Source organism: Pelophylax lessonae (genome assembly GCF_965119305.1).
Source record: "Pelophylax lessonae genome assembly, chromosome: 5".
Taxonomy (NCBI): domain Eukaryota; kingdom Metazoa; phylum Chordata; class Amphibia; order Anura; family Ranidae; genus Pelophylax; species Pelophylax lessonae.
Window position 1 is genome coordinate 562,499,844 of NC_138772.1, and position 12,695 is coordinate 562,512,538.

General features: G+C 46.1%; 1 protein-coding gene across 1 annotated transcript in view; it reads left to right on the forward strand.

The window, feature by feature from the left end:
• Window positions 1-12,695, forward strand: part of LOC309556128 (uncharacterized protein) — a 419,953-nt gene that overhangs the window by 208,901 nt on the left and 198,357 nt on the right. The window lies entirely within an intron of this gene.

Below are 12,695 nucleotides of genomic sequence, written 5' to 3' on the forward strand. Positions count from 1 at the left end.
TAGAAAAAGATGGGGCTTTGCGGGCCAGTGGGAGTAGAAGGATCAGACAAAGAACCGTTTGTAAAACCAAAATTACATTTTATTTGTATAAAGAACAATAAAACTCAGCATGGACTACCATGCATATGTGATAACAGAGGACTGACATAACATACAATAATAAAATCAAACAATTAACGTCACTACTTATAGAGAAACATATCCCCATAAGGGGTTGTAACCAAAATCTGTATAGGATGGAAATTGGGTCTCAAGCTGGATTCGGTCACGGTAGGTCCCCAGCAAGCCGACGCGTTTCGCTCAAGGCTTCCTCAGGGCCTGAGAGACCATAACAGACCGATGTTTTCCTTCTTGATAGTGACTTGCGCTAGGCGACAAAGCTGTAGCGATACTAATGCTGCTTGGAGCTATATTGCTTCCATATTTATCATAACAGACATCAAGAATGTGTTTCTTGCATAGGATCCAATGTATTACGTCCCAGATTGTGTTGCCAGGGGCAGGGCTTTTTTTGGCTATCCCCCTGTGAACTTTTTTGGGGTGAGTCCCAACTCACAAGGTGAAGGTCCTCTCCTTGATATCTTCGCCCTTATATATATATTCACTCCTAGATATAATAGATCTAGTATTGTGTTACATGGCTTGAATAGGACAGGCAGCACCTTTCTTTCTGTAGTTCAAAGATATAGTGTATATTTCCCCAGTTTAAGGGTCCTTGATGGCGACACAACTGACCTTTCCTCGGTCTAAGGTAGACTCCAGGCAGGAAAGGGAGACATGCATAAATTTCAGCTATATGGACACTATGGTCCTGGGCTGTATAAGCCCTCTATGTCTGGTTCACTAGCAGCCTGCCCCATATTATTGTATGTTATGTCAGTCCTCTGTTATCACATATGCATGGTAGTCCATGCTGAGTTTTATTGTTCTTTATACAAATAAAATGTAATTTTGGTTTTACAAACGGTTCTTTGTCTGATCCTTCTACTCCCACTGGCCCGCAAAGCCCCATCTTTTTCTATCATTTTGTTTTGTAAATCCCTCACAGGGGTAAGGGCCTATATTACACGGTAATTTTATATATCCCCTGGACACAGCTGCTGGCGACTTAAAAAGTCTGCCTGCCAGTTGTCCACCCCTGGAATGAAAACTGCTAACAGACATGGACAGACCTCTCTGCCCATGATAGGACATGGTTCACCTCTTTCTGAACCAACTGGCTCCCGGTGCCGCCATGATGGTTGATATAAGCCACTAGGGTCGAATTGTCAGACTGAATCCTGACAGGACATCCCTGTAGTCTGGATGTCGAATAACTCAGTGCCAAATGGGTAGCTCGGATTTCCAAAATGTTGATGGGTAAAATCTTTTCTGTCCGAGACCACGTTCCCTGGGCAGACAGATCCTCCAGGACAGCACCCCAGCCCAGCAGGCTGGTGTCTGCAGTTACCACCTTCCAGGCTACCGGCAGAAAAGATTTCCCCTTGATTAGGTTGGTGGGAACCAACCACCAAACCAGATCCTGCCTTACTCTTGGACCAAGGGAAGGAACATTGGGCAATCCAAGGCTTGGACTTTCTTGTTCCAAGCCGAAAGAACACTGTTCTGAAACAGTCTGGAGTGGAACTGCGCATAAGGAATCGCCTCGAAGGAGGTCACCATTTTGCCTAGCAACCTCATGCACAGCCGAATGGAGGGAAACTTCTTCCCTTTTATGAACCGAATTAGCTTCTTTAAAGCCAGAACCTTCTCTGAAGGCAAGAAAATCTTCGCCTGAGTGGTGTCTAAAACCAGACCTAGATATTACAGGACCTGAACAGGCCCACTTTTTCTTAAAACTCTCCTCCATAGGATATAGCAGAAATATAGAAATATAGAAGAAAATCTCTTTGGAGGCATGAACAACCTGTCAGGATAATCCCAATCCGCATACACCAACTGTTGCAGCGGGGGGTGAAAAGGAAAGGCCTGAGCCCTTGCTGAGGGTGTAAAGAACCTAGCGAGGAATAAGAGACCTCAGATACCTCAGGTGTCAGGAGGCAATTTAAACCCAACCCGCACCATTTCAGTGAGGGATTAAGTCAGCAATCTCGACTCAGAATCCTCTGAAGAGGAAATATGATCAGCCTGTTACTCCATGTCACCAATGGCTACCTCCTCATCATCGTCAACTGCTCAATCTGGTTCTGGACCAGAAGCCCCCATAGGCCCTTGGGCTATTTTACTCTCTAGGCTAGCCAGGGAAGATGCCAAGTCATCCTTAGTCACATAGGGAGAAACAGAAGCATCAGAGGTAGCAATAATACCCGATAGACGTAAAGGCTCGGATTGGCCAGTAGCTTCAGGTCTTTCTGGGGAAGAAAAAGCAGTGGGAACTGGACTAGGAGAATTTAATCCTGGTGCGGGGGTATTTGACCCTTTCCCTGCTGCGCCCCGACCTTTTTTTCTGGAAGACATTGCTTTAAACATAAAGAAGACCCAGAATTAAAAGTTTGCACTAAGGTAGATTTTACTGCAATCCACAATAACAGCTATCACAGAAAAACAACCACCTTTTTTCCTTTGCCATGTACTGTAACACATGCCCAAACAGATATTATTAAACCTGCACTGCTTCCCCCAATCAGTCGACTGCCCAGCCAGAACTCCTGCTGCTTTAGCATGGTTCCAGATGAAAACAGTTCGGCATTTTCTTGTGCTGGTCTGTGACATCATTCACGTGCGCCTCTCTGCACATGGATTTAAGCTGACCGAAATCTGTAATGCCTATAAAAAACCTGCCAAACTGCGGCATCTTGTGGCAGAAAAATGGTACTGCAGCCAAGAAAATTTTTAGCGCTATTCCTTTGTTTTGCAAGACTCGCTGCAGGATCCTGAATAGGATCCAAACTTCACCAAACTTCACCCATCACAGTGGGCTCCGTCTATGACCATCAAGGGCCGGGTCCCCCTGTTATACAGAGGACCTGTAGAGCACCATGCTGGAATCACCTTGGGTAAGAAATTTAACCAGGGTTCCATTTCCCAGGGTCCAGCGCCCAGAGGGTTACATTACAGGCTGAACCTCGGGTCTTCGGCTACCGAGGCTCAGGTACCATCCTTTTAGCGCTTAGCCATTTTTGAATGGATCCGATTAGATCGCCCCTTTTTCTGGCACAATACAAACTTGGAGAGCTTTAACAGCCATTACCACCACCTTCAAGACACTGCAAAAAAACTGATATTCTTCCTGTATGGGAGGGGTTATATAGGAGGAACTTCATGTCTATTGGTTGCCAGTGTCTATTCACCTATAGGTGGCTGTGACGGTGTTCACCATCACTGGGAGTGAAAGACAGATAATTACTGGTTTGAATTGCTTCAGCTGGGACGATAATATTTGCCAGCAATATCTTCATATAGAAATATGAAGATTTACTCCTACTTTACACTGGGAGACTTAGACTGTTATAGACCATTGCCATGAAGTCTGACTCCTAGATAATGTGTAATCCATCTGCTTGTCTGTGAGAGAGACACACAGACTGTCATTGGCAGACTTCCTTATTGTTTGTGTATTGAAATTGAATGTGGATTGTGCTTCTCCCATTGTTAAATGTTAATGACCTCACATTGTTGTGTCCAGATGGCTAGATATATAATTTAGGTTAATTCTGTTCCTGTATACACTTTCATCTGCATATGATACTGTAATCAGCCAGAGGGGAGGGATTGTGTACACTGTATGGGAATGACTGAGTGTAAAACCCTATTTCTATTGGATTGTAAATGTCATGTCCTGTTCTCCACAAGGTCCACCTGGGCGGTAACCTTGTGGGGGAAAACTGTATAAAAGTCTGTTTCTTGTTCAATAAAGAGATATACTTCACCTTCAATCTAGAGTCCTGTCTCTCATTGGGGGAAGCTGCTACAAGGGATTACTATGCTCTTCATACTCCCTTGGATAATCACTAAGCTCTTGTAAGAGCTTGTTCCTGCTTCACTCTCTGGGGAAAGAGAGGGTCACCCACGGGAACCTGGAGCCTTGTCGTAGGTCCAGAGTGGGTAGGAGACGGTGAGACCCCAACCAAGCTGCAGCGGTTCATGGGGTCTGAGGTGGTTATGGTGTCTGGTGGAGTGCTTGGAGCCCTCAGGAAGCACTAGGAGCCTCCATCAACGGAGGTACCCAGTCGGGGTGCCGGTTGATCGGTTACATTGGTGGCAAGCAGTGGGATTACATCCTAGTGCGAAGAGAAGCAGCTCTTGGAGACACCGGTAACATTATGGAGCGAGCTAACAACCGTGCAGCATCCCCATATGAGGAGGAGTTTCTCTGGAGGTTGCAGCAACATTTGGCCCAACAGGATGGGCCTGTATCAGAGGAAGGCATACTGGACTGGAGAGATGTCACTCGAAAGGAAATGTGGTATGAGGCCTTAGAAGATGTGCAGTAGAGGAAGAGAGAGAAACTTCCCAGTGAAGAACAGCGGTTCCAGGTATACGTTGCCCTGCGGTTACCTTTCCTAGGAGAGCAACCCCTGGATGAGTGGGTGACGGAGCTGTGGGACCTGATTTGGAAGGAGTTGTGGCTGGATGAAGCTTACCTGGCACTAAAGTGGTAAACCACCCGGCGCGACCACTGGATGGCTGATGACAATATGCCGTAAGGTGAGGACTATAGTGGCCCGGGCTTGCTGTGGGAGGCCTTTGAGGAGAGCAAAGACTTCAGATGTCCATCAGAGTTTCGGTGCTGGGAAATCCACAACACCAGTGCAGCCCTTCTGGGTCTCTCCAGAGCGGATGACCTGGGGTCACAGACCTGATTCATCTGGTCAGAATGGAGTGGGAACTGCCAACACCTGCTCTGCTCCATTCTGCCCCAATCTACCCTGTAAGCAGAGCCGGAGTACTGGGTGGCAGATCCAGACCCACAACCCTTCATAGTTACATAGTAGTTGAGGTTGAATAAAGACAATAGACCATCCAGTTCATCCTGTGTAGGTGTGTGTGGCCGTAATCATCTCTCATACCCCTGAATATTCTGATCCTTGAGATGTACATGCAAGAGTCTTTTAAAAGTAGCCATACTTCCCGCAGAAACCACCTCTTGTGGTAGAGAACTCCACAATCTTGTAGCTCTAACAGTAAAGAACCCCTTGCGTTGCATGAGGTTAAAACGCTTCTCCTCTAATCGCATTGTATGGCCTTGTGTCCTCATGCATTTCTTGCGACTGAATAGCTTTTTTTTTATGCTGAGATAACCATTGAGGTATTTGTAAATTGCTATCATGTCCCCTCTCAGACGTCTCTTCTCCAGGGAAAATAAATCAAGCGATTGTAAACGCTCTTCATAATTAAGGTCCTCCAATCCCCTAATTAGTTTAGTTGCCCTTCCCTGGACTCTCTCCAGCTCTAACACATCCCTTCTGAGGACTGGCGATCAGAACTGGACAGAATACTCCAGATGCGGTCGGACCAGAGTTTTATAAAGTGGAAGGATTATAGTTTTATCTCTCGAATACATCCCTTTCTTTATGCATGCTAATATTATGCCGGCTTTGGCAGCTGCCGCTTGACATTGCATGCTATTGCTTAGTCTATCCTCTACCAAGACTTCCAGATCTTTCTCCATTTTTTATTCCCTGAAATGTTCCCCCCCCCTAAAGTGTATTGTGTTTTTATGTTTTTAGTCCCCAAGTGCAAAACCTTACACTTCTCCACATTAAACCTCATTTGCCATGTAGTTGCCCACTCTGTTATTTTGTTCAGGTCATTCTGTAAGATATCTGCCTCATGTTGTTAAGTTATTGCCCTGCCCAATTTTGTGTCATCTGCAAAAACTGAAATCGAGCTACTGATTGCGTCCTCAATGCTATTTATGAATAAATTAAACAAGGTTGGTCCCAGGAATGAGCCTTTGGGAACCCCACTTACCACCCCAGACCAGTCTGAGTATGCGAGTTTCCTTCAGTTGGAGAGACATTATAGACTGTTACTGGGAAGACCCACCGATGGCAGGTGGAGATGGGACCGAGGTCTCTCTACCGGCCTTACAGGGAGGCTGGGCAGCAGGCACAGATCCCCAGCTACAGCAGGAGTTACTGGTAATAGAGACAGTTGGTTCTACTGCCCAGCGGCAGACAGAGTCGCAGGGAGCTAAAGGTTTCGTCCTTCCTCCCCAGCGGCAGTGTACCTTCCAGGGAGAGGAGACAACTAAGCCTTCTCCCCAACCACAGGGAGACAACAGCCCTGACCCCAATGGTGCAGATGGGACTGCGGTCTCTGCACCAGACCTACAGGGATGCTGGATGGCCGGTCCAGATCCCCAACCTACCCTGCAGGAATACCAGGAGGAGGAGGTAGGCGATTCCTCCTCTCTACAGCAGACCCCCAACCAGGTCCTGGGGGTAGTATTCACCGACCTCAACTGAGCAGAAGTGCTGGCAATAGGGCAGAGTGCTACCAACCTCTGCCCAGCACCCGCAAAAGCTACAGAGTTCCAGGAAGCTGGGGAAATCGGCCCCTTGCCCCAGCAACAAGCTGATAAAGTAAAGCTTCTACACCCAGCTGAAGTGCTGGCAGCCGGACAGAGTCAAAGACCTCTGCCCCACACCTGTGGCAGTTTCAGAGGCCCAGGGTGAGAAGGGAGAGGAGGTTGCTGTCCTCCCTCCCCAACAGTCAGTCAGAGCGGAAGAAACTGTCTTCCCTCTTCAGCCAGGATCTGTGCATCTAGGAGACAGTACCGGAGAAAGGTTGTCCCAACCGCCAGATGGGGGTAAGGAAGATGGAGCAGTTGACTCCCCTTCCCAGAAGCAGTTGCAGTTGGTGCCCCAGAATGATGACACCAACCCAGCAGAGGAGATGGCAACAGAGCAGAGTGCGGCTGGCCTCTGCTCTCAACATACAAAAGATGGAGTTCCTGTGATAGTGGATGGGACTGCAGTCTTCACGTTTATATCCCAAGGATGCTGGACAGTTGGCCCAGATCCCCAACAGCCTGATGAAGTGAGCCCCACCACCCTGTCGTCTCTCCAGCGGCTGAAAGGACTCCCAGGAGAAGGGCCAGTCCATGCTTATCCCCAGTGGCAGGTATGTTCTACGAGAGAGGCAGAGGTTGGCTGGGTGAGTAACGCTGTTTTCTGGACAATTTTTTTGGGGTACTGGGTGGGTGCAGACATCAGGATGGCCTGTGGAACACAATCTACCTTAGAGAGGTTGGAAAACTGCTCTCTCAGCCCACTAGGCCCCTCTTATGTCTAAGTCACCCTGTGTCTATTAGGGACACAGAGCGCCCAAGAAGCCCAATCTGGCCTCCCCAAACCAGGCTTCCACAGACTCATCGTCTATGAGAGCTCCATGCGCCTTGCCAGGACAAACTTAAAAACTATGTGGAACTTTGTCAAGGAATGCCATGATGGATTGACTCTTTGGGACTTGTTACCCGACTAACTCAGGCACATACCAGTTGGAGGTCTGGTACCTGGTTAGTCTACCTTTGGGGGGAAGATATGTGACGTGTTCACCGTCACTGGGAGTGAAAGACAGATAATTACTGGTTTGAATTGCTTTAGATGGGACGGTAATATTTGCCAGCAATATCTTCATATAGAAATATGAAGATTTAATCCTACTTACACTGGGAGACTTAGACTGTTCTAGACCATTGCCATGAAGTCTGACTCCTAGATAAAGTGTATTCTGTGTGCTTGTCTGTGAGAGAGACACACAGACTGTCATTGACAGGCTTCCTTATTGTTTGTGTATTGAAATGGAATGTGGATTGTGTCTGTCCCATTGTTAAATGTTAATGACCTCACATTGTTCTGTCCAGATGGCTAGATAATTTGTTTAGGTTAATTGTGTACACTGTATGGGAATGCCTGAGTGTAAAACCCTATTTCTATTGGATAGTTACATAGTTAGTGAGGTTGAAAAAAGACATCAGTCCATCCAGTTCAACCTATGATGTGTGTGTGTGTGTTTGCTTTTAACCGTACATTGTATACCCCTGTATGTTGTGGTCTTTAAGGTGCCCATCTAATAGTTTTTTGAAACTATCAATGCTCCCTGCTGATACGACTGCTTGTGGAAGAGAATTCCACATCCTTACTGCCCTTACAGTGAAGAACCCCTTACGTATTTTAAGGTTAAACCGCCTTTCCTCTAGTTTTAGTGAGTGGCCATGTGTCTTCTTGTATTTCCTTACTCTGAATAGTTTGTTCCTTATGCTAGGGTCGCCAGTACAGTATTTGTACATTGATATCATATCCCCCCTCAATCGTCTCTTCTCCAGAGAGAATAGGTTCAGTGCTTGTAGTCTTTCCTCATAGCTGATGTCCTCCATTCCCCTAATTATTTTTGTTGCCCTTCTCTGGACTCTTTCCAATTCCAGCACATCCTTCCTGAGGACCGGTGAATGTCATGAGAATGTCATGTCCTGTTCTCCACAAGGTCCACCTGGGCGGTAACCTTGTGGGGGAAAACTGTATAAAAGTAGGTTTCTTGTTCAATAAAGAGATATACTTCACCCTCAATCTAGAGTCCTATCTCTCATTGGGGGAATATACTACAAGGGATTGCTATGCTCTTCATACTCCCTTGGATACTCACTAAGCTCTTGTTCTTGGATTTTTTTTTGCTTGTTCAGGAAGAGAAGAGTTACACGGGTTGTGTGTACAGGGCGGAGAGGATTATGTGTTCAGGGAGGTTACATGGAGAGAGAGGGGAGGTTTTTGTTTTTGGGAAAGGGGTTATTTCTTAAGGAAGGAGAGGGTTACATGCACAGGGAGGAAATGGGTTACCTGTTCTAGAATAGGATTACGTGTTCCTGCAAGGAAAGGTTACATGTTCATTGAGACGAGGGATATGGCTTCTGGGGGAGGAGTATTACGTATTTCGGGAGAGGCGGGTTATGCCTTCTGGGAGAGGATTACGTTTTTCGGGAGGGGAGGGTTATGCATTCTGGGAGAAGAGAATTACGTGTTCTGGGAGGGGAGGGTTATGCATTCTGGGAGAAGAGGATTATGTTTATGTGTTTCAGGAAAGGAGGGTTATGTTCTCTAGGAGAGGAGGATTACGTATTCCGGGAGGGGATTACGTTACATAGTTTGTGAGGTTGAAAAAAGACATCAGTCCATCCAGTTCAACCTATGATGTGTGCGTGTGTGTTTGCTGGTAACCATACATTGTATACCCCTGTATGTTGTGGTCTTTAAGGTGCCCATCTAATTGTTTTTTGAAGCTATCAATGCTCCCTGCTGATACAACTGCTTGTGGAAGAGAATTCCACATCCTTACTGCTCTGATAGTAAAGAACCCCCTACGTATTTTAAGGTTAAACCGTTTTTCCTCTAGTTTTAGTGAGTGGCCACGTGTCTAATCCCCTTTCTCTGAAAAGTTTGTTCCTTATGCTAGGGTCGCCAGCACAGTATTTGTACATTGATATCATATCCCCCCTCAAGCGTCTCTTCTCCAGAGAGAATAAGTTCAGTGCTTGTAGTCTTTCCTCATAGCTGATGTCCTTCATTCCCCTAATTATTTTTGTTGCTCTTCTCTGGACTCTCTCCAGTAACAGCACATCCTTCCTGAGGACCGGTGCCCAGAACTGAACGGAATACTCCAGATGTGGCCGGACCAGAGTCTTGTAGAGTGGGAGAATAATCTCTTTATTTCTGGAGTGAATCCCCTTTTTTATACATCCCAGTATTCTGTTGGCTTTGCTTGCAGCGGCTTGGCATTGCATGCCACTGCCAAGCCTGTTGTCTACCAGTACCCCCAAGTCCTTTTCCATCCTAGACTCACCCAGAGGTCCCCCCCTAGTGAGTAGCTTGCTTTCGTGTGTCTGACGTCCAAGTGCATTACTTTACATTTTTCAACATTAAACCTCATCTGCCATGTAGTTGCCCACCCCATTATTTTGTTCAGATCTGCTTGTAAGGTTTCCACATCCTGCATAGAAGATATTGGCATGCTTAATTTAGTATCATCCGCAAATACCGAGATTGTGCTAGATATCCCCTCCTATAGATCATTTATGAATAAATTAAACAGGATTGGCCCCAGGACAGAACCTTGGGGGACCCCACTTTCCACACCCGCCCAATCCGAGTACTCCTTATTAATCATCACCCTCTGGACTCTCCCCTGGAGCCAGTTCTCTATCCAGGTACTCACCTTATGGTCCATATCTATGTACCTTAGTTTGTACAGTAAGTGGTTGTAGGGAACGGTGTCAAATGCCTTTGCAAAGTTCAGATACACCACATCCACAGGCCTTCCTTTATCCAGATATACCACATCCACAGGCTTTTCTTTATCTAGATGGCAGCTCACTTCATCGTTTTACCGTTTTCATTACTAAAGTCTTGTATGTGGTCCCTTAACATCCCCTCCAAAATCTTGCAGACTACTGATGTTAGGCTGACCGGCCTATTAGTTACCCGGGATATATCTCTGCCCTTTTTTAAATATTGGTACCATGTTGGCTTTTTTCCAATCAGCTGGCACCATAACCGTCTATAGACTATCCTTAAAGATCAAGAATAATGGTCTGGCAAACACCTGGCTGAGCTCTTTAAGAACCCTCGGGTGCAAGCCATGCCGTCCCGGTGATTTATTTATGTTAAGTTTCTCTAGTTTAGTTTTAAGTCTATCCTCTGTTAGCCATGGCGGTACTTCCTGAGGTGTATTATTTAGTTTGGCCTTACAAGCTGGGTTAGTATAGCCCCCTGATTCTTTTGTGAAGACTGAAGAGAAGAAATTATTTAACACTTTCGCCTTCTCTCTGTCCTCTGTGGCCAGATTTCTTTTCGTCCTCTTTTATGGGGCCAATGTGTTCTGGCCTCGCTTTCTTACTGTTTATATACTTAAAGAACTTCTTGGGGTTTTTTTTTACTCTCTTCCGCTATATGTCTCTCGTGTTCTATTTTAGCTTCCTTGATTTCGCCTTTACATTTCTTATTACGCTCTTTGTAATGCTTGAATGCTGCCAATGACCCCTCAGCCTTGTATTTTTTGAAGGCCTTTTCTTTAGTATTAATATGCATTTTTATGTTGGAGTTTAGCCACCCAGGGTTTAGTTTTGCTCGTTTAAATTTATTTCCCTTTGGAATGCACTGGCCAATCCCTTTGTTTAGTATCCTCTTAAAGTACTCCCATTTTTCCTCCGTGTTCTTTGTTCCCAGTGTTCTATTCCATTTGATATTTTCTAGCAGAGAACGCAGTTTTGGGAAATTGGCTCTTTTGAAATTTAGTGTTCTTATATTACCCTTGTGTTTCCTATTACTATGATTAATACTGAAACTAATTGACCTATGGTCACTGTTTCCTAAGTTGCCCCGTATTTCTATATCCGTGATCAGGTCTGTATTGTTGGTAATCAGTAGGTCAAGTACCGCATGGTTTCTTGCCGGTGCGTTCACCATCTGACCCATAAAATTGTCCTGCAAAACATTTAGGAACTGCAGAGTCTTGGCTGAATGCGCGGTTCCTTCTGCCCAGTCTATATCTGGATAAATAAAGTCCCCCATTATAATGACATTTCCCATCCTTGCTGCCAATCCTATCTGTGAAAGGAGGACCGCCTCCTCCATCTGGTTGGGGGGCCTATAGCATACGCCCAATATTACCTTCCCTATAGCGCCTTCTCTTTGAAGTTCTACCCATAGGGATTCTGCCTCGTCCATAGCTCCATTATTAATATCATCCCTCATATTTTTGGGGTATTACTAGTTTTGGGAGGGTTATGTGCTCTGGGAGAGGAGGATTACGTGTTTCAGGAGGGGAGGGTTATGTGCTCTGGGAGAGGAGGATTACGTGTTTCAGGAGGGGAGGGTTATGTGCTCTGGGAGAGGAGGATTACGTGTTTCAGGAGGGGAGGGTTATGTCCTCTGGGAGAGGAGGAGTACGTGTTTTTGAAGGGGAGGGTTATGTCCCCTGGGAGAGGAGTATTTGTTTTGGAAGGGGAGGGTTATGTACACTGGGAGAGAAGGAGTACATGTGTACACCAGAAGGATCACTGAAATCCACAATTATTATATAGGAAATCCACAAGCATGACTTTGACAGTCTCCACCCTAGGCCTGCCCCTCTAACATGTTTCATCCAATAGGGCTTAGTCCTACAGATGGGGGAGGATCCTGATATGGGGTTTTATATACACACAAAACACTCCTAATTAAATACACTGGATCTCTTGTGTTCATAAGAACCCTCATCTTGATCCTCCTCCATCTCTCTCAACTAAGCACTATTGGAAGACAATCATTAAAGGGGCGGTCCCAGGGTAGGGGTGATCACAGTCATTCCTTTGGCATCATCAAATTAGGGGTTATGGGTCCTGGGGTTACATGTTCAGGGAAGGAGGGGTTATGGGTCCTGGGAGGATTAAATGTTCAGGGAAGGAGGGGTTATGGGTCCTGGGAGGGTTATGTGTTCAGGGAAGGAGGGGTCATGGGTCCTGGAAAGCATACATGTTCAGGGAAGGAGGGGTTATGGGTCATGGAAGGGTTACATGTTTAGGGAAGGAGGGGTTATGGGTCCTGGAAGGGTTACATGTTCAGGGAAGGAGGGGTTATGGGACCTGGGGGGGTAATGTATTCAGGTAAGGAAGGGTTATGGGTCCTGGGAGGGTTACATGTTCAGGGAAGGAGGGGTTATGGTTCCTGGTAAGGTTATGTATTCAGGGAAGGAGGGGTTGTAGGTCTTGGGAGGGTTAC